This window comes from Gymnoscopelus microlampas (assembly GCF_963454915.1).
Source record: "Gymnoscopelus microlampas genome assembly, chromosome: 12".
In the NCBI taxonomy this organism is placed as follows: domain Eukaryota; kingdom Metazoa; phylum Chordata; class Actinopteri; order Myctophiformes; family Myctophidae; genus Gymnoscopelus; species Gymnoscopelus microlampas.
This window is the reverse complement of record NC_139949.1, coordinates 2837202-2861555: the sequence shown is the minus strand read 5'-3', so window position 1 is coordinate 2861555 and position 24354 is coordinate 2837202.

Below are 24354 nucleotides of genomic sequence, written 5' to 3'. Positions count from 1 at the left end.
GGGATTCATTAATGAAATTACAGAGGTGAGTAACTAAGTAAATGTACTCAAGTACTGTACTTAAGTACAATGTTGAGGTATTTGTATTTTACTCAAGTATTTCCAATTTCCAATACTTTTCCTTTTACTCCACTAGATCTCAGAGGCAAATGTTGTACTTTTACTCCACTACAATTATTTGAAAACTTTAGTTTCTAGTTACTTTGCAGATTTTGATTATTATTAAACAACATACAGTAACCACTTCAGCCCTATATTGGCCATTTGACAATAGCCGATCTACAAGCTCAATGTGTGGTGATGCGACACATTGTGAGCCCGTAGATCTGCTATTTTCAAAAGATTTGTATACATTTGAAGACTTGAAATAGTACATTTTGTATAATGAGTACTTTTACTTTTAGTACTTTAAGTACATTTTGATGCAAATACTTGTATACTTTTACTCAAGTACATTTTTAATTCCAGACTTTTAATTGTAACAAAGTATTTCTGCATTGCAGTATTGATACTTTTACTTAAGTAAAACATTTGAGTACTTTTTCCACCACTGGCTAGAGTGTGTTGTTACTGTTGTTTTACGGTCGTTTAATTACTTAATTAATAAAGAAAAATTGCACCCCATCGCGCCCCACACACCTCCACACACAGTAGCTTTGACTTTTGGCTTTCTTCTTTGTTCATTTCTAGTCTTTAGTATCTGTTTTAAATAGTTTAGTGTAAGAAAAAGCAAGAAAAGCAACAAAATGATCATTTACTTTTGTATACTTTACTGATACACTCACATTCTTTATAATATTGTGACTCTTTTGGTTCTGTGTGTCCATAGTTATGAGTCAGGACAACGTCTATGACATGACTCTGTTTGAGGATCACATCTACTGGACAGACAGGTCGACCAGATCCATCTACAGAGCCAACAAGACTCAGGGAACCAACAAGATCAAACTCATCAGCAACCTGTACATACCATCTGACATCCACATGTACCACCCCTATAGACAACCTGAGGGTCTGTACAACCTACTGTATACAACACTCTCATTATTACTCTTCATGCTGTTTTATATATCTTGTATTAGTGTCTAGATCTTGATCTGTTTTTAAAAGTGCTATAAAAAGAACCTGGCATATACAGTAACAATAACCTGGCATCCATATTCTGGCAATGTCGGTATAGGCGAAAATGTAGATTTTGCCCCCCCCCCCAAATAAAAAAATAAAATAGTGAAAACAACATTATGTACAAGGACCCCAATGGAAACAAGCCCGCAAGGACTTTTTTGGCCGGACCTTTTAGACAAAAGCATTATAAATGTAACTGTGTTGTTTTACATTCTTTTGCCTAATAAAATTTTCAATCAATCAATCAAAACAAGCTCATATTGCATCGCAATAAAGAATGTTTTGAGCTTGTAGATCGACTATTTCCGCAAGGAAAATAGATGTGCCTTTCCATTTTGACTTGCTCATTGGTGCTTCTTGGGCACAGTCTGAAAAGCTCTGTTGTAACATATAGGTGTGTGTTCTCATATTCATTACATGTGTGCATGTTTTCTCCACTCTGCAGTGTCTGCTCATCCATGTCAGACCAACAATGGAGGCTGCAGTTACCTGTGTCTGCTCTCACCTGGAGGAGGCTACATGTGCAAGTCCATCTGCACTGCCAGCCAGGTGATTCACCTCCCCTTCACTTGTGTTACTCTGTATGACTTACGGGCCCTATCTTTGCCGGTACCTTAATTGGCGCACCACGGAACGGCATTTGAGGTCTCCTTCTCTGCTAATTATCCACAAATGTGATTACAGTTTTGCTGTAATCAGCAGAAGTGAGAGTGTCATTTCCTTTTGTCAATTGTGTTTATATACGATGATAGTGTATTCAAAGAAGACAATTTCTGCCGTGTGATGCCATTCACTCCAAATTACACACTTCAGCTTGTATTAATTCCTATGTCCAGCGGCATCGGCGCTGGAGTCAGAGTGAGTGGGCACGGACGCACGGCACTTTTGAATGAAGTGATTGTGAATGTGATCGTCATTACAATTTTACTGTAATTCACAAAAGGTTGACTGTTAATTCCTTGTGTCAATACATTTTGTTTTTATCAGCAGTTGCCAATCAAGCTTATCAAAGACAATTACAATGTCGTTTGATCAGTGTTTACTATAACCACACCAGACCATTGTTTAATTAATCCAGAACACAAGCAGATTTCTGTAAATTGAAGTTATCTATAACCAGCAATGTGTGATAATTCTGTGTATCAAATATAATTGTATTCCATGGCAACATCGCTCTTCCATGGGCAGAAAGGGAGAGAGCGTAAGATTGCATAATGTAACGGTTAGTGCATGTGTTTTAGGGATAAGGCTGGTGTCCGAAGATTGCTACTTTTGCACGGGAACACCCTTGCGCCATGCTAAATCCCCAAAGAGTGGGTTTAGCCACATCCCCAAAGAGCCACTCTTGGCTAAGATAGGGCCCTATGTCTCATGTGTGCTTTAGATCAGTGGTTCTCACACTGTGGGTCCCCACATGATATTGTCAAATAATATAAGAAAGAGGCAAAACATTTGATTATAGCAGATCTACAACTACTCGCGTTGCGAGCAGTTGTGAGCTTGTAGATTTGCTATTTTCACAATATATAGCTGGGGGGTCCCCAGTTCAAATATGATTATTTATGGGGGTCACGGCCTGAAAAGGTTGAGAACCACTGCTTTAGATACATAACTGATTCTAAACATAATCCTCTGTCTCCCCCATCAGTTTCTTTGTAAGAACTACAAGTGCATTCCATTGTCATGGAAATGTGACACAGTAGATGACTGTGGGGACCGGTCAGATGAACCTGCAGATTGCTGTGAGTACAGACTGAATAATTACCTCCATATTCATATTCATGCTTCCTTGTCTCCGCCAGTATGGTGGAGAGTATGTTTTACCCTCCGTCTGTCCGTGTGTGTGTGTGTGTGTGTGTGTGTGTGTGTGTGTGTGTGTGTGTGTGTGTGTGTGTGTGTGTGTGTGTGTGTGTGTGTGTGTGTGTGTGTGTGTGTGTGTGTGTCTGAGAACACCTAACATTGGTCAAGCTTCACGTGACATCACAATATGTAATATAAATAGGTAAGACAGGATTAATCAGGAACAGTACTTGCGGAGACCTGTGCTCCGAGGAGCACATTTTCTAGTTATTACTGTGTTTACAGTGTTTACTATTATTTATGTGTACTCCATTGTCCTTTGACAGTTTCCAACATCTGTATAAATATAACAATCACAAGGTTTATCATGATCGGACAGACAGACACTCATTCATCTAACGTTCCTGTCTACATGTTCACATGTCCCATCTCATCATGTGGTTTTCCCCTCAATAACCATCTCACCTCTGTATGAAATAAGAGGCCGTGGTGCTCTGATCCTATTTCACTGCAGAGAATGGAGAATAATCACATCTTGAGTGGCCGGTACTTGATGTAAAATGTCAATCTTTACAGCTTGGTTCAAAACAGATCTGGAGGCATAGTTGTGGCCATGAGAGCCTCTCGGTGCAGCATGCAGTGGGTTGTGACCTTGGTGGGATTTCTTTCTTTGGCTTTCGTTACAAAACCTTTAACCCGGCAGTCATGTAGGCTGCGCCGTCGGTACAAATGCCGACGCACATATCCCAGTTGTTTTTTGTTATGTTCCCTGAAGTACTCGTCTCTGACTCTGAATATTTCATCACCGTGTAGCGTGGTTTTCCAACTCTTTGCGAAATAAAAAGTTATCTTTGATACAATCTTCATCCACGTACCTCATGTTGGCAATCAGCTGGCAATGGCCACTTGCATCAGTTGAATCGTCAATTTGGAATGCAAATTTCCCACTCAGTCGTAGTTTCTCACAGAGAACAGATTCCATGTCATCCGACATATCATGAATGTGCCGTTTGATGGTGCATAAAAACAAGTGCTCCTCCAAGCAACTCCAGTCTTAAAATAATAGAACTTTTGACATTATTCTCCCCAAGATATGTTGTGTGGAAAACTTGAGAAAATAGCCGTTTTGGTTAGAACTGACTGAAAATAACTTTGTACTTCACGTTTAAATTGAAATAAAATGATATTATTTCCAAAGCGTCCAAATAAATTCCAAATATTATGAAACTATTTTGCGGCACCCCAGGTTGCCGTAGAACCCACTTTGAGAACCCCTGGTATAATAGCATGAGGACAGTGAATACATCTTAGAAAATAGCCAATCTATAAGCTGACACAACGCCGCTGACCTCAATGTCTGTGCCTGTCTGCTCGTGCACTGTGAATTGCACGTTCATGAGTTTTACATACGTGGCTCTTGTTTATAGAAGGCGAGTTATGTTTGTGTGTTTGTTTCAAGGTCGGAGATGGCATTTTTTAAATGGGGGGAACGAACTAAAACCAACAACTGTATCACAATACATGCACACTAGTCATATCCCGGACGCGTCCGATGTCAATGTAGGGTTATGTTCAGAGAATAACGCACACTACTATGGAGGTGAGCTTGAACAGGTCTGTCTTTACTGAGTGCCAACGGTGGCAGCGTACATTACAAGCCGGTTAACAACAACAACAACGTACTCACTTACGGCCGCATACATTTACCTGCTTCCTGTCGTACATATCACCAGTGTCGTAAACCTTGCGCATCACAGACTGGAGCCAACATTACACTCACACACAACATGCAGGCTATTACGTCGTTTGTAAACATTCCCAAAGACAAATTTAGTTTGACTTGACCTCTTCCCATCCACTCTATTTAAACAAGCATGTCACAAAGGACAGTCAGGAAACGGCGAGGATGCGCTGTGATTGGCCAGTCATCCTTTTAACTAACAGTTCTGCCTTGTGTTCGTTATGCGTGACTTCTGCCTTTTGGTAGGAAGGGGCTAGAGTATCTTGCACACTCCCTTACCCTTTATCTACTATTTTGATTTATATATATATATATATATATATATATATATATATATATATATATATATATATATATATATATATATATATATATATATATATATATATGGGTAATTATTTTTTATTTTTATTTTATTATTATTATTATTTTTTTTAAGAATAGTTCAAATAGTCGATCTACAAGCTCACAACGTGTCGATGTAGATCGGCTAGTTGAACTATTTTAAAATGATTTTCAAAATAGTGAAATATGGCATATACGTTTATGCATAAGGGATAAGGCACGCAAGATACGGCCATAGTTCTTAAAGTGTGTGAAGGGCGGCTGTGGCTCAGGAGATGGAGCAGGTCGTCCAATGATCCTTGGGTCGGCGGTTCGAATCCCGGCTCCTCCTGTCCACATGCCAAAGTGTCCTTGGGCAAGACACTGAACCCTACATTGCCTCCAATGATTCGGTCAGTGCTATTTTGCCACCATTGGTGTGGGAAAAGTGGGGATGCTGGCGTTGACTGTTCGCCACTCCACCTCCCAATGCCCCCCCCTGTATGAATGAATGAACCATTGTAAAGTGCTTTGAGTACTTAGAAAAGCACCATAAAAATGCAATTCATTATTATTACAGCTTTGGTTCTCAAAATCTTTAATTTCAAGGACCCCCATAACTGTATGGACCCTTACGGGTCCATTTGGTTCCATTTGTACACTCCAGAGTTACAGATTCGTAAGGGCCCATTTGGTTCCTATTGTAACTATCAATCATTTAGCTGGGGACCCCCTGGAAGCCTCTCCAAGGAACCCTGGGGGTCCACAGACCCCACTTTGAGAACCACAAGACCGTACATGAGGGGTCCTATCTTGCACGCCTCCTTAACACATTCACTGCCAATCCCGTAGATCTACATGAATAGGTTTGTCAGTGGTTTACATTAGATTGGACCCTTCGGCAGTTTGTGGGTTAATATTGTTCATCTATATCTGGAGGTATTGCAGGTGGTCCCTGGCAAAAAAAAACTAAAAACATTTAAATATGTTTTTGTATTTTTTACTTTTAATAACTTACAGAAGTTTTTACTGTATGGTGTGTGTGTGATAGGAATTGTAGCTTACCATAATCACAGTAATCCTTATTCATATTCAAACAAAATCACTGTATTAGATATTATATTGATATTATAGCTATTTTCTCCAGCTCCCTGTGGTGCATGAACCCCCCACCACTATTGTGTGGGTTGGGTCTATGATGGACCCACCACACACAATAGTGGTGGTCCCCAGGTTGCTCTTAGTCAGGATGGTGGTCCCTGGGTCAAAATCAGTTGAAAACCCCTGATCTATATGAAAGGGAAGGGGACCATGTCATTTGTCATTTTAGATTTCTTTGGCTATTGAAAAATAGCAGATATACAAGCTCATATCGCGGCACAGAGCGCTAAACATTTTTTTAGCAAATCTTTGAATACATATTTTCTAATGCGAACATTTGTAAAATATTTTGTTCGAGGGACCCCCAGAAGCAAAGATTTGAATTACAAATGTCCGCTTTAAAAATATATATATTCAAAGATTTGCAAAATCAATCACGATTTTTCAAAAATAGCATATCTACAAGCTCATAGCGCGGCACTCGGTGCCGCGCTATGAGCTTGATTCATTACATATTGGAGTTACATTGTATTTATTGGGGTTTATAGAGTTACATTGTGTCTTCAAGCCCATCATGGCAGGTGTGTGTGTGTGTGTGTGTGTGTGTGTGTGTGTGTGTGTGTGTGTGTGTGTGTGTGTGTGTGTGTGTGTGTGTGTGTGTGTGTGTGTGTGTGTGTGTGTGCGTGCGTGCGTGCGTGCGTGCGTGCGTGCGTGCGTGCGTGCGTGCGTGCGTGCGTGCGTGCGTGCGTGCGTGCGTGCGTGCGTGTCACAGTGGATTCATTGATATCTACAGATGTATATTGTGTGAATTATGCTCAGTGTAACAGCTACGTATGTACAGTGCATATTGTCATCATCATGAACACCATGGAAGATGTTTGTTTTGACGTTTTGTTTTGTTTTGTTGTGATGCTCAAGGTTGAAACTAGGGGTCCTACAGTATCTTGCACACCGCCTTACCCCTTATCTAGCCAGTTGAAATATATTTAAAAAGAAAATCTAAATAGTCAAATATGGTTTATTAGTTTAGGCATAAGGGGTAATATAGGGCCATAGGTCTCTTCAATGTGTGAATTTACATTACAGCACTGGTTCTCAAACTTTTTTTTATGTCAAGGACCCCCATAACTTTGAGAGTGTATGGACCCTTACGGGTCCATTTGGTTCCATTTGTACACTCCAGAGTTACAGATTCGTAAGGGTCCATTTGGTTCCTATTGTAACTATCAATCATTTAGCTGGGGACCTCATGGTACACAGACGGGTCACATATATTTATACACAAACTTTTATGATTCTATTCCGATTGGCTATGATTACCTTTCAAGGTTTTGGCGGGGGCCCATTTTGTACAAAATGTCACAGATCATGAACACAGCGCTCCATCAGCTCCAAATGTGAATCACACATTTAGGAGCCTCTAAACTACTACACAGAGCCAAAAGTGATTGCACTTTGCACCCATAGGGGGCGCTACACAGACAGCTACACCTCACGACTGACACAGCCCTGGGTAGGCAACCTAGCCTGCCGGGGATCTAGTTTTAAGTGAGTTCTGATATAAATCACAGTTTCTCATTCCCACCTTGTCAATGTCAAATAAATAGCAGCAAACAGGAGTAATAAAGCACATCTTGTCCTATGTTTCAACACATAAACCACAACCTGCAACCAACCAGCTGTTACACTGAAACTCATTTAGTTTGTTATTTTTCTCATCAGCTCTCCAGGCTGAACCAACACACAACACAACAGGTCTGTCTGTCTGTCTGTCTGTCCGTCCGTCCGTCCGTCCGTCCGTCCGTCCGTCCGTCTGTCTGCCTCTCTGTCTGTCTGTTTGTCTGTCAGTCTGTGTGCTTTCCTGCCTGATTGTCCGTCCGTCCGTTTATCTGTCTGTCTGTCTGTCTGTCTGTCTGTCTGTCTGTCTGTCTGTCTGTCTGTCTGCCTGCCTGCCTCTATTAGTCTCATACTCATACAAGTAGACCTACAGTATGAACAGTGAAATATTGTAATGAGACAATCTTGCTTTGCAGTGTGTGTGGATTTTTTTTTATGTAAGCCAACTCAAATGTAATGTCTCACTTTCTCCAGAGGTGGAGCCCTTCCTCATCGTAGCCAACTATTACAACCTGATGAAGATCAACTGGAACGGCTCCAGCTCCACAGTGCTCAAACAGGTGAAAACCATTGGATATAACATATGTAACGGTGGAAAGTAACTAGTAATTTACTCAAGTACTGTACGTATAGGTAGCCTACACTTTTGATTATGTTTTACTTTACTTGAGTATGTGCAATTTTCATTACTTTTACTTCTACACCATTACATTAAGGCAAATTATGTACTTATGACTCCACTACAATTATTTGAAAACTTGAGTTGCCGATCTACAATCTCACAACGTGTCGCATCACAACACGTTGTGAGATTGTAGATTGGCTATTATTGTAAAGTTTAAAAATAAAAGAGGAAAAAAAGTGCTTTTTACTTTCGGTAAGTATCATTTGTATAACTATTGTACTTTTGTACTTTTACTCAAGTAAAATGTTGAATACAGGACTTTTAGCCTACTTGCAACAGAGTATTTCTACATTGTGGTATTGATACTTTTAGTAAAAATCTGAGTACTTCTTCCACCACTGGTAATCCTACACTATTCTACACACACTGCTTTTGACATGCTGGAATGTATTCCTGTCTGAGACTAACACAACTGCTGTGGTGTGACAGGACTTGGGCTGGGCAGTGGCTCTGGACTTTGACTATCAGCAGCAGATGATCTACTGGACAGAATGGAACAGGATCAGACGCATGCACATCAGTGGCAGTGACGTCCAGGTCAGTGTGACAATGACAACGATGAGGATGAGTGACAGGGAAGGGAAACCAAATGAACAATACTTATACTTGTAATATAAGTACTTTGTGATATCAGCGTTAAATGTCAAACAAGAGAACAGGGTGCCTGGTGCCTCAGTCACTTAGTGCGGTGTTTCCCAAACAGTGGGACGGGGCCCATTTTTGGGTCACGGTAAATATGTTTTATTAATTATTATTTCAAAACATTTCTTTAACAAAATATACATTTTTAGTGAATGAAAACATAATTCAAAACATTGACCTTACAACCTTACAAACATAAGGAAAAAAATCTAATATGATGCATGTGAGCTTGTAGATCGGCTACTTTCACTAGTTTGGGTCCCGACTCCGAGGAGACATGAAATGTATCTTTTGGATTCTTGAGCTAAAACGTTTGGGAACCACTGAGTTAGTGTATAGTTCTCCTTGTGAACAAAAAAAAAAGAAGATAAAATAGCAGATTTGCAAGCTCACAACACGTCGCAACATTGAACATCATGATTTCCTTTTTTTTTGGGGGGGGGGGGGGGGGGACCTAGATGCTCTATCCTATCTAGAAAATAAGGTATACAAATCTTGAAAGAATTGTATAAAAATAACAAAACTATAAAACATGGTGATTATATTCATAGTGTATGTTTGGTTCATAAACAGGTCCTTCACAACACGTCGACAGAAACAGAGGGTCTGGCTGTTGATTGGGTGGGAGGTAACCTGTACTGGTGTGACGGAGACACCATAGCGGTGTCCAAACTAAACGGGTCGTACAGAACAGTCCTGGTCAACACCGGTCTGGACCAGACATACTCCATGGCTGTGGATGTACGCTACGGGTAAGAGCACTGTGGTGACATCATAAACCACACAATGAATGTATCAACCATCCTGTGAAACACCACGGATACAAGAAGACTGAATTACATCTAAACATAAAACTGATGACATTGCATCATATTCTGTTCCTCTTGCTAATGCAATGTTAAAAAGTTACTAAAAAGTTGGACAATTTAAACATAGTATCATGTAAGTTGTGACTCACTGAAAAGTGCACTAAATTGAGTGTGGAATACCTCCTTGTGATTGGCTGTGCTTTCTGGAGCTCCTGTGAGGTAATACTAATAACACAATGTATTTGTAAGCACATCTCCAAAACAAGTTTACAACGTTTTTCACAACACAAACCACAACAAACAGAGTGTGGGGAAAGAAAGCAAAACACAGGGAGTTCAATTAAAGTAAGAAACAAAAACACAGAGTCTCTAGTTAAAAGCCTTTCTGTAGAAGTGAGTCTTTAGAAAGAGTTTTAAAAGTAACCAGTGAGGTAGCCTGTCTAACTTCCAGAGGAAGTTTAAGCCACATAATGTGGAGCCCTTACAGTAAATGCTGTGAGGTAAACTCCAAACATATGACACCTAAGCAGTGGTGTAAAGTAACGTAAAGTACATGTACTCAAGTACTGAACTAAAGTACAATTTTGAGATATTTTTACTTTACTGGAGTAATTCCAATTTTGAATAATTTTACTTCTACTCCACTACATCTCAGGGGCAAATAATATACTTTTACTCCACTACAATTATTTGAAAACTTTAGTTACTAGTGACTTTGTAGATTGTGATTATTATAACAACACAAACATTAACCACATCAGACCTATATACAATTTGGCCATTTGAAAATAGCCGATCTACAAGCTCGCGTCTCGATACAGCACATTGTGAGCTTGTAGATCTGCTATTTTCAAAAGATATTTATACATTTAAAAACTTGAAATGGGACGTTCTACATAATGAGTACTTTTACTTTAAGTACATTTTGATACGAATACTTTTGTACTTCTACTCAAGTACATTTTGAATTACAGACTTTTACTTGTAACAGAGTATTTATATATTGCAGTATTGATACTTTTACTATATTATTTTGTTTTGACTTTTCTTTTTTTTTAACACTTTTTCATTGAAATTAAAAAAGTACTCAGGAGCCGAGATATTTTTAAGTTTTAAGTTAACAAGGAAGTGGATAGGAGTCTAGATCTTCGAAAAATCATATCTCAAATTAATGCTAAAAACTTATATGTGTTATTGGCAGGAAGTGATGGATTCTATAGAACGCATATATGCGTTATTAGCAGAAAATTAGTTAATTAGTTTTCAAAGCAGGTTTGCTAGTTTAGTTTTTAAATGTCAAAATGCTCTATTTTTTGTTTTTTTTTATTGTAATAAGGGGTAGACAGGGGCGATATTAAAAAAGCTATGAAAAATGTTGTAAATTGCCACTTTACAAGCTCTACATCAAGATATGACACGTTGCTTGTAGATCTGTTTTTATTTATTAAAACAATATATATTGGATGTTGACTAAATCTAAAACTAAGTACATGTAGGCCTATATTGTCTCCATGATTTTAGTTAGTTTCAGTTAGTTTAGTAAACCCACAATACATTTACAGTTACTTATCGTTCTGTCTGTTAAACCTTGTTTAAATTTGCATTTCAGTTAACAAAAATGTAGTTTTTTTTTTATTCAAATGTTCCTTATTTTGTTATTTATAGTTAAGTATAACAACCCTGGTATGAACTCTTCATCATATTGTATGTCCACTAGTACTGTACAGTACTGTATGTGTGATTAGTTGTGAATAGTGACCCTGACACAGTGTCTCCCTGACAGATACTTGTACTGGTCAGACATAAGTGACAACAACCCCCACATAGAGAGGATGGGGATGGACGGCACCAACAGGACAGTCATCGTGAAGGATAAGATCTCAAATCCCTACAGCCTGACGTTAGACTACATCAATGATCACATCTACTGGAGCAACGAGGGGAAATACATTGAGTTTGCCAACCTGGATGGAACCAACAGACACACAGGTAACACACACACACACACACACACACACACACACACACACACACACACACACACACACACACACACACACACACACACACACACACACACACACACACACACACACACACACACACACACACTTCTTCTTCTTCTTCTTCTTCTTCTTCTTCTTCTTCTTCTTCTTCTTCGTCTTCTTCTTCTTCTTCTTCGTCTTCTTCTTCTTTCTTCTTCTTCTTCTTCTTCTTCTTCTTCTTCTTCTTCTTCTACTTCTACTTCTTCTTCTTCTTCTTCTCTGGTTAATTATTAGTTTTTAATCTGGTTTAAATAGTTTAGTGTAATAAATAAAGCCGTGAGAACATTATTTACTTTTATATAATTTGCGGCTGAATGTTAACACTTGTTATGAAATACTTTATAATACTTTGTTCTTTCATTTTATAATATTTTGATTGTTTCTGTGCCTCTGTAGTTGTGAGTCAGGACAACATCTATAGAATTACTCTGTTTGAGGATCACATCTACTGGACAGACACAGTGGCCAGCTCCATCTACAGAGCAAACAAGACTCAGGGAACCAACACGATCAGACTCATCAGCAACCTGATCTATCCATATGACATCCACATGTACCACCCCTATTAGTCCAGTACCTGGCCTGTAGACCTGTTCGCAATTTGGTGTTAGGGGAATTTCTCACCTGAACTGAGTCAGTGGGTCCCTAGACATGAAAAATCACGGAGGTGCTTGTCCGCCAGAGTGGCACGAATGGCGCAATGGCCAAATCAAAAATGGCCGCCATCGACTATGATGAAAATCCAACTTCTTTGTTTTTGAGTGTTTAAACACATGTAATACCTCCATTTTGACTAATTGTGGTGTGTGGAATTCATTTCTGATATTGTTATGACCATTTTGGGTGATTTTGACCTTGAAAGGTCATGGTCAAGGTCATTTTGTTATTCTGAAGACCTTGGCCATAACCTGGCCATTGTTACGAGTAAAGACAGGTGCAATAAGTCTTATCCAACTAATTCTGACATTTAGAATTCCTTTCTGGTATTGTTTTGACCATTAAGGATCATCTTGTCATTGAAATATCAATATCAATATCATTATTCAATAACTCGATTTAAAAAAAAAAAAATCTTTAAAACTTTTTTCTTTTTTTTCTCTTTTTTTTAACAGAAGACATGAACATGAAAAATGTTCCAATTCTAAATATCCCCCTTTGACTTTTATTTGAATTGGGTGCTTTAATTAGAAAATAAGACATGAAACTAAAAGTGATATACAAATAAAATCATAAGACAAAATCAAATTTATTTTTTTGTATAATTTCTCTTACAGTGCAGCATATATGTGTGCATACAGGTGTGATGGGTTTTTACATGAAGGATTTTCCTGTTTTTCATGGCAGAATATAATGCACGGAACTCCAGCAGCACGGCAGCCACATCGCCGAGTGTCACACTTGCCTGCACACTTGCATACTGTGAGCAGACTCGGTGGTAAAGGCTTCAGACATTTGGATGGCAGGAGTGTACCAAAGTGCTCCTCCCATCCATGTTCCATTGCCTCTAGTCTTGCCTCAGGTTCCTTGGCCGTCACAAGCAGGTGGCAAGCCCTATGCACCAGAAAAGCACCTCGTTTTATGTGACCTCTGATCACACTACTTGTGGGAGGGAGAGCATCAATTCCAGCACTGGCACTGGTATAGCTTTCTACCCTGACGTCATCAAACGTCTCAGCAGTTGTACTTGACCTAGCCCCTGCCCAGACACGTACCAAGTACTTCTCTGCCAATGCTGTGTCTTGTTCTCTCAAGGTGTCTGCCTCTCCAAAGTTTGTTAAATATTGTACTGGGTCAGAAGTCATAGCTGCATGTTTGGTCCCCACCTTGCTCATGCAGTCTTCCCCAGTCAGGATATGATCACTGTCTTGGCAAGTGGTGCTCCAAGATGAGAGACTGCTTGATGCAGTGGAAGCATGCGCCGCTTCTCACCAGTGCCATGCTGCTGCCAGATCTCCTTCATCCCCAGTGCTTGGAAGTATGGGGTGTAGTACAGCAGTAATGCGAAGGTGTCTGTATCATTGGAGACTATGATAACTCTCTTGCTCTGTTTCACACGAACAGCCCAGTCCACATGCACCACCAATTTGGTATCAGCCTCCTCAATCCAGTTCAAGAGGTCTGGGATCTCTTCACCACCAGCTGCCTTTGCTGGGAGCACCTCATCTTCAGAGACAACAGAGCTGACAATGATGGTAGTATTGCCACAGGCTCGACTGCACACCATATCCCGAACTAGCAGCTGGAGATTACGCTTGTTCTCCTCAGATGCCCAGAACTTGTCAAGTTTCTGAGGGATAGGTGTGTCTCTGTTCATGCCAATGATGTCGATTCCTGTTCTTGAGTCTGTGCGCCGCATGCGCTCCCCTTCCTTTAGAGACATCTCAATGTAGGAATCAAGAATGAGATGGATGAACTCTGGCTCTTCGCAGAGGGATAATGTTGAGCCGATGATGGTGTTGATGACAGCACCGAAAGTAGGGAATCGTGCTAGTGGCATCTGCCGTATTTTCGACATGAAGTCTACCACAACATGAGTGGCAAGAGTAGACTTTGGACTCCATTGGGTGAGGTCAAGGTCAGGCTCAATTTCACTGACAAGTTTTGACTTGTTGACATGAGCTGGAAGGTCACCTTCAAACAGGGGAGATGCTGAGAGCACATCATGAGTAAGGACCTGCCGGATGTTCATGCCCCGCTCCTTAGCAATGTCCATACTCCTATGTGCCTCGGCCATGTCTTTGGATGAGACTAACTTCTGCTCCTTCAGAATGGTTGTTGGTGTCTTCTTCGGTTGCTCGTTGAACTGCGGTAGCTTCCGCTTTGGTATGGTTGTGCTCATTTTCTTGGTCTTCTCAACTAACCTCTCCTGTCTGTATGAGCTGTAGACACGCTCCCCATTTGTGAGACAGTTGAGCAAGCGGGGAGCGACCCCTCGGTCAACAGCTTGCTTTGTGAGCAGATTGTGCAGTGGCACAGGCACACTGACCATTATTGAGTATGGATTCTGACGCTCTAGCACAAAGTCCAGCAGCTTCGACACATTCCGGTTGAATGTTAGGCGCCGAGTGGTACTCAATGCATGCTGGAGATGGCATTCTGTGTGTTTTGTGGTGTGGTTGTTGGTGAGAAGGTTGAGGACATTGGTGATTGACCCAATCTCGTGGAACAAAAGCTCGAACTCTGCCACAGAATTCGCATTGTGTGTGGCTCCTACTACATAGTGACCTCCTGGACCCTTCGACACTCGCTGAATGGTCTGGTCGACCTTCATGTCACCTCCTACAGCGCAGAACCAGCCTGGTCGATCCTGAACAACCCACTGGCCTATAGAGAAGCGCCGGTAGAGCTCAGGATGTGTGAACTCTAGCACCTTGATTTGTTCAAGATACCATGAGCCATGACGCAGGTAGTTTATGCAGTCACATTCTGCAAAGATTGGCATGGAGTCCTCGACAGTAGCCGCATGTAGATCCCAGTTTCCTTCTCTTTTATTATGAAAGGAAATACCATAAAAGGCACAGTAAAGTACAAAATCGTAATTTAATTATTGAAACATGACATTGACATTGATATTTCAATGACAAGATGATCCTTAATGGTCAAAACAATATCAGAAATGAATTCTAAATGTCAGAATTAGTTGGATAAGACTCATTGCACCTGTTTTTACTCCTAACAATGGCCAAGTTATGGCCAAGGTCTTCAGAATAACAAAATGACCTTGACCATGACCTTCCAAGGTCAAAATCACCCAGAATGGTCATAACAATATCAGAAATGAATTCCACACACAACAATTAGTAAAAATGGAGGTATTACATTTGTATATACATTCAGAAACAAAAAAGTTGGATTTTCATCATAGTCGATGGCGGCCATTTTTGATTTGGCCATTGCGCCATTCGTGCCACTCTGGCGGACAAGCACCTCCGTGATTTTTCATGTCTAGGGACCCACTGACTCAGTTCAGGTGAGAAATTCCCCTAACACCAAATTGCGAACAGGTCTACAGGCCAGGTACAGGATCATATCGACAACCTGAGGGTCTGTACAACCTACTGTATACAACACTCTCATTATTACTCCTCATGCTGTTTTATCACTTTTATTTATTTTGTATTAAGGCTATCAACGAATATTCCTTTGAATATAAAAAATATGAAAGAATATTCGACTATAAGAATCAAGGTTCCACTTCAAATTTAAAATTAAAAAAAGATCTGCCGCACGGGTCCTCGCAAGACGCTGGCCGCATTCAACCTTTAACGGCAGGCGGTCACGCAAGATCACAGAGCCGTCAGTCTGAGAAACCGCAAACAGCACTTTATACTTCATCGTACAGCGGTGTTGCGCCCGAACGCGAGCCGATCTACAAGTCCTTAATGCTTCGCTGATGCAACGTGTTGTGGGCTTGTAGATTAGCTGTGTTTGCCACGGGACACCGTCATACAGCAAAGGATAAATCAGCTGCCTCTCTGTAAACACACAGACTTCACACAGCAGACACACACACACACACACACACACGCACACGCACACGCACACGCACACGCACACGCACACACACACACACACACACACACACACACACACACACACACACAGACACACACACAGCAACCAGAAACTCCCTCGGTACTAGAAAGCACACACGTTTAATCACACGTCGTCGTCTCTTTAATTGATTCAACATGATGACAGGTAAAGCTGAAACAGGCGTTTCATTTGGTAGTGATTTACAATGTAAAAACTGTATGGATTGTCCCTCACAGTAAAACTCCCTCCATAATGTCCCGTTTCTTGTGGAGGTAACATCACAGCACAATGAGCCTTGGAGCGATAAGTCTCCGTTCTCCAGATAGGTTTCTCAGCACCAACTGTATAGAGAAAGAAAGAGACTTTTGCTGTGTTTGAATTAAGTTTTATGTGCATGGAGCCCCAGGCTTGTATCTAAACCAGGAGTTTTCAAGGTTTTTAAGTCCAAGGACCCCTTAGCTGACAGAGAGATGAAGCAGGGACCACTACATTTTGAATAGCATTGTGTTTCATATTACACTTTTTTATACGTTTCATAGATAGATTCATAGACTTGTTTGCCATCAGAGTATGTTGGATTCATGTGTATTTTCAGACATTTAACCACTTAAAACTGTCAATAATTAAGTTTACTAATTACTTTTAACTCTGTACTTGGTCTGCTCTTTGTTCCCTCTTCACCAAACGTCTTTGCTGAAAACAGTCGATCTACAAGCTCAGCTTGCTATTTTTTGGCTGAAGTTCTCCTCAGAATATGGATGCTAGGGTGGTTAATGTAAAAAATATATACAATCCTCTCGCACGAAGATTTGGCGGCTCCCTTTAGTAACTCTGAGGACCCCTTAGGGGTCTCGGATCCCCCGTTGAAGACCCCTGATCTAAAACATTACATTTTTAAAATGAGTCAATTGATCTCGCATGAGAGCGTGTTTCTCAGCACCAACTGTGTATGAAAGAAAGAGACTTTCGCTGTGTTTGAGTTTTATTGAATGCAATATTTTAAATTAAAAATAATATAGATTTGAAAATATCTATAGGTTTGATTAGATCTAATCCATGTGGTATTTTAAAAGGAATATTCGGAAGTCATTTTTGGCCAATTCTGACAGCTCTGTTTTGTAAATCGTATTATTTGATCTGCTACCTGTTGTCCCTATTCTGGGCATGGCACTATAGGCAGAATTTTGTATTACATTGTATGATTATTTTTTCAATTAAAAATGAATAGTGAAAAAGCAGATGCACAAGCTCACAAAGCATTGCGATGCAAAATGTTGTGAGCTTGTAATTGGGCAACTTTATTGTAGCCTGGTTCCAGACGAATCTGCCATTGCAAGAAAAAGAAATGATGTTGCAGATTAGCTCTGGCCCCTCTCAATAGAGATTTTATTTCTCTCCCTCCAAAGTTGTGAGGGACCAATCAGAGCCCAGTATGCAAATATGGGGCAGGTTTATCACCAGAGGCATTATTTTTATTTGCCCCTCGGAAATGCAGGTTCCACACAGAGATTCCAGACTAATATCTACGCAGTGATATTAGTCTGGCCATGCCAGGCTAACTTTATTCCAAGTATAAAGGTGTGCGTTAATATTTAGCCTTGCCCTTTGGAAGGTGTTGAGCACAAACAGCTTATAAAGCTCTGTTGTAACATATAGGTGTGTGTTCTCATATTCATTACATGTGTGCATGTTTTCTCCACCCTGCAGTGTCTGGTCATCCATGTCAGACCAACAATGGAGGCTGCAGTAACCTGTGTCTGCTCTCACCTGGAGGGGGCTACAAGTGTTCCTGTCCGACAGACTACTACTTGACAGCTGACAACAAGCAGTGTATGTCCAGCTGCACTGCCAGCCAGGTGATTCACCTCAGCTTCACTCTATATGACTCTATTAGCCTGGTAAACCATCCCGGTCGCGGAATTCATATTTCATTTTCATTCAGCAGAAGACACATGGAAATGTGAGTTCCGCGACCGGTATGGTTTACCAGTTTATAACTTTCTGTCTCAAGTCTGCTTTTAATACATTACTGATTCTAAACATAATGCTCTGTCTCCCCCTTCAGTTTGTTTGTCAGAATGAAACGTGCATTCCGTTCTCGTGGAAATGTGACACAGTAGATGACTGTGGGGACCGGTCAGATGAATCTGCTGACTGTCGTGAGTAGAGACTGGAAATTGCCTCTCTGTTTGTTTACAGTGTTTACAATTATTAATTCTATGAATTCCAAAAACACTCATAATACTTTATAACAATAATAACACATTATGAGTTGAGTAAGAATGCATGATAATAATAATTATAATATTCTTATAATACAGTATAGTTACAGCTATAAGACATAATAAGTTATAATACTTTATAGCAATAATCATAACATAACTCATTTTATAATGATTCTTAAGGTATTATAAAACTTCATAATTGCTGAGCAGATCTTTTTATTTTGGCCAGTATCATAATATGTTATAATCCTCATAGTTAACATACATTATAATACACTTAAACTACATAATAATCTCTTGTATACAGCATTATAATGTCATTAAGTCATTGGGTGCTTTAAGTAAAGTAAAAAAATGCCTGCCTACACAGGAATGTCATGACTTTACTTGACTTTATTTGAATTATCGCACGCACTCACGCACGCACGCACGCACACACACAGACACACACACACACACACACACACACACACACACACACACACACACACACACACAGACACACACACACACACACACACACACACACACACACACACACACACACACACACACACACACACACACACACACACACACACCTCTAATACAGGGTTAATACTCATATGGTTTACGATTTTTCTCCTCAGCGGTCCAAGTTAAACCAACACACAACTCAACAGGTAAACAAAGATGGAATATATGTATATATTATTTTTTAAAGATATTTTTTTGCCTTTAGCCCTGCCAAGGTAAAGAGCAGTAACTACGTTTTTGGACACGCCGACTTATTTGTGTATCCCAAAGGTCAAATTAGCCTTTGTGGTTTTGGGGGATAAACAATTACCTCAAGAACAGATGCAAAATTAGTGTAATATCACTTATATGCCGATATCTCATTTGGCTGACCAGTTGAATCACTTTTAAACCCATTTTTCAGTGATTTTTTTTTTCGTAGTTACTGCTCTTTACCTTGGCAGGGCAGAGTAGACTGACAGGAAATGGGGAGAGAGAGAGATGGGGAGTGACATGCAGCAAAGGTCATCGGGAACGGGACCGAACTTGCGATACACTAGCTGTCAGTCTGAATTAGCAGCCTGGGTGACCGCTACGCCAGCCGTCCGGGCCAAAAATGAAATAATTCAAACTGATTAGAGATCACTTCCAGTTCTTGTAAATAAAGTAACACATTTCTTTGTGTTATTGATATTTTTTATCACTCTCTGTACAGATGTTGATGATGTCAGGTTGGTGGGAGGAACCGGTAGCTGTACTGGTAGACTGGAGATGAAACACCAGGAAGAGTGGAGACCAGTGTTGGCTTGGTTTGACTGGAACATGATGTCATCATCTGTAGTGTGTAGACAGCTGGACTGTGGCTCTGCTGTTTCAACAGAATTCACTTCTAGTTCTACACGTCAACCTGGGTGGATGATTCCATCTTCCTGTGTCGGCTCTGAGTCTTCACTGATGGAGTGTGGACCAGTAAAGTCTTATGATTCCAATCTCACACTGAAGATAAACTGTTCAGGTAAAACAATCACTTCAACAATGTAAACATTTGTGATCATCAACATGCTTTTAAAATGTACCATTTGTGTTCATGTGAAGTCCACAATTACAATATACTATTGACTCACTGACTGCCATGGACGAGTTAACTCGTCGGATTCTGCCAGGGCTCACCCTGCCAACGGCGAGTGTGAACAAGTTATTTTCTGGGGTCTGGGGTCATCGGGTGTTTCGGGTCTCGCAACATACATCCTCGCCCAGGTGACCCAGCCGGGGTCACCTGGGCCACGGTCAGTCCTGGACCCACGGTCAGTCCTTTTAGGGTAAGACGGCCCCATAGTCCGCTTCTGTGGAATTACTCTGCCGGGACGGCCGGGTCGGCCCATGGTGCACACAGTACTACTGAACGACTAATGGGGAAAGACAGGGAAACACAGGCCTGGCACCAAAAACATGCAATATAAAATATAAAATATTCAATGCAAAACTATGCTTAATTAACAGAGTCACACTGTAACAAAAAGAGAGGAGAGCAAACTCATTGAAACGAATCACCATCAATACAACATAAAATCTATGCCTACTTACTACAATAGAATAACTCAAATAAACAGCACAAACCAAAAAGGTAAAAATATAGCTGCAAGCAGCAATTAGCGGTTTCGAGAATAATGGCAGACTGGCAGACTGTGACAAGAGTGGCAGACTGGCAGACTGGCAGACTTTGACAGAGTGGCAGACTGGCAGACTGGCAGACTGGCAGACTTTGACAGAGTGGCAGACTGGCAGAGTGGCAGACTGTGACAGAGTGGCAGACTGGCAGACTGGCAGACTGTGACAGACTGTGGCAGACTGGCAGACTGGCAGACAGACAGACTGTGGCAGACTGGCAGACTGGCAGACAGACAGACAGACAGTGACAGAGTGGCAGACTGGCAGACTGTGACAGACTGGCAGACTGGCAGACTGTGACAGAGTGGCAGACAGACAAACAGACAGACTGTGACAGAGTGGCAGAGTGGCAGACTGGCAGACAGACAGACAGACAGTGACAGAGTGGCAGACTGGCAGACTGGCAGACAGACAGACTGTGGCAGACTGGCAGACTGGCAGACAGACAGACAGTGACAGAGTGGCAGACTGGCAGACAGACAGACAGACTGTGACAGAGTGGCAGACTGGCAGACAGACAGACAGACAGTGACAGAGTGGCAGACTGGCAGACAGACAGACAGACAGACAGTGACAGAGTGGCAGACAGGCAGACAGACAGACTGTGACAGAGTGACAGACTGGCAGACTGGCAGACTGGCAGACAGACAGACAGACAGACAGACAGACAGACAGACAGACAGACAGTGACAGAGTGGCAGACTGGCAGACAGACAGACAGTGACAGAGTGGCAGACAGGCAGACAGACAGACTGTGACAGAGAGACAGAGAGAGAGAGAGAGAGAGAGAGAGAGAGAGAGAGAGAGAGAGAGAGAGAGAGAGAGAGAGATAGAGAGAGAGAGAGAGAGAGCAAAGTGCACATGTCTGAATTAACAGGGTCATGTTTTGCATAATGCAATTTAAATGTAAACTGTGACAAGTGGGGTTTGAGCCGTGGACCTTTGGCACATGAGACTAACACTGTATTGATCAAGCTATTCAATCCACAGCCTTGGTCAGTGAGAAGGGAGAATCCAACAAAACAAAACAAAACAAAAGAGGGAATGAAGTACATCATACATTGAAAACAACTACTCTCAATAAGCGTTTCATTTAACAATTGCATGTTTATTCATTGATACAGTCATGTTGTGTGTAATGCAATTGAGTTGAGGTCTGCATGAGGTGAGATTTGAACCGGCGACGCTCTGGTATCAAGGCAGATGATTAAGCCATTGGGCCAACAGACCCGAACTGATGAAAAGGGAGTTCACACACATGACACACTTTCACGCAAATTGCTCAGAAATACTGGATTTAAATGTTTTTCAAACTGCTCAAAATTGCAGACAATCTAAGGGCGGAGTTTACTGGTTAACAATTGCACATGCATTCATTGATACAGTCATGTTGTGTGCAATGCAATTATAATGAATTCTACATGACGTGGGATTCTAACCAGGAACCCTGTGGTTTCAAGGCAGATGATTAAGCCATTGGGCCAACAGACCTGTACTAGTGAAAAGGGAGTTCACACACATGACACACTTTCACGCAAATTGCTCAGAAATCCTTGGTTTAAATGTTTTTCAAACTGCTCAATATATTTCGGAATGGAAACTAGTGGAAAATAGTCGATCTACAAGCTCACAACGCGTTGCTATCTAAAAAGGTGTGAGATTGTAGATCGGCTATTTTCACAAGAAAGTATGTCATACATAAAAAAAAACTACTCTCAAAAGCATTTCGTGTTATTGTCTAAACATTGCACTTGTCTGAATTAACAGGGTCATGTTTTGTACAATGCAATTTAAATGTGAACTGTAATAAGTGGGATTCGAACCAGGGACCTTCGGCACATGAGACTCACACTCTACTGGTGGAGCTATCCAATACACAGCCTTAGACAGTGAAAAGGGAGAATCCAACAAAACAAAACAAAAGCGCGAATGAAGTACGTCATACATTGAAAATAACTACTTTCAAGTATGCATTTCTCGTCATCTTTAAAAATTGCACATGTATTCATTGATATAGTCATGTTGTGTGCAATGCAATTATAATGAAGTCTACCTGAGGTGGGATTCGAACCGGCTACCCTATGGTTTCAAGGCAGATGATTAAGCGATCAAGCTATTGAACCAACACACCTGAACCTGTGAAAAAGGGCCTCAAACATGTATTTGACACAGTTTCATGCAAATTGCTCAGAAATCCTGGATTTAAATGTTTTTCAAACTGCTCAAAATTGCAGACAATCTAAGGGCAGAGCTTACTGGTCAAAGTGATACATGTGTTCCTCATGAGTCAAGGCACATGTGTAAGCAGGTTTAACGGCTGTCGGCCAAACGAGGCATGACTTTTGCCTGTTTAAAGTTTGCATTTTCAAAAAATTGCTATAGCGCCCCCCTTTGACCAATTGGAGTAAGATTGGTTTCAGTGATACTTGGAAGGACCCTCTACAATATTGCAAAGTGTCAAACAAATGTGAGTCTGCATGTATGTGTTAGGGGCAGATGAATAATTTTTAAAAAGCTGCAATTTTCATTGGCTTATAAAAGCTTAACGTTTTCACTTATGGAAAATCCGCTTGGTTACGTCTGTCGGCATTGGTCCAAAGTTCATGTGTATACAGTTTCGTACAGATTGCTCATAAATCCCAGGAGGAGTAGGCTTTTTACTGCTTTTTACTGCTTTTCATAGAATTCGAAATGGTGGGAGATCTAAAGGTCAGAGGTCAAAAGTCAAACAGTGAAAGTTGTTAGGCATGAGGAGACGCATGTGTGTATCAAAGTTTCATGGCTGTAGGTGAAACAGGGCATGAGCTGTACCTGTTCAAAGTTGGCATTTTCAATTGAGTGCTACAGCGCCACCCTTTGGCCAATGTTTGTGAGTTTCGGGTTTTCGCCGTTTGGCATAGCCCTCTACCATATTGCCGAATTTCATAAAAAGTGACCACGCGGTTAGGCCAGAACTGGCAAAACCGGCGGAAGATCATGAACTCTTACAGATGTAATAAGGCTTCGAGCCTATTGGCCTCGAAACCTTAATAACAGTGGAATACAGTGGCTGGACTTGTCCCTAAGGAAACTGACAAAGCACATTAGGTTACCAGCCCCAAAAGCACAATCAGGGTTTCCGCTAGGCAATTTTTGACCGACAGCATTATATTTTTCCGGTCAAATAATCGGCCATATTATAATTAACGTCACATGCGTGTTTGCAGATATGTGCACCCAACTGATAATTACACCTCGTTACGTTAGCACTGCACATCTTTCCATGTATAAACAAACTAATACATGTTTTGGACTTTACATCTGCCAATGTAAAGTCCTGCCAATGACGTCTTTTGACGGCCATTTTCAGTGTGCCATTAGTGCCAATGACACCTTTTGACGTCTCCCCAAAAAAAGATTTTTTTTATCTCAAAGGAACTAGGAGAAAACCATTTTCGAAAAGTTTTTGCTCCATCCACTTCAATGTTAAAAGTGAAACGGAGAAAAAAAACATTTTTTTCCTCCCATTGTAAATGCTGTATTTCTGAGTGAGGCATGGCAC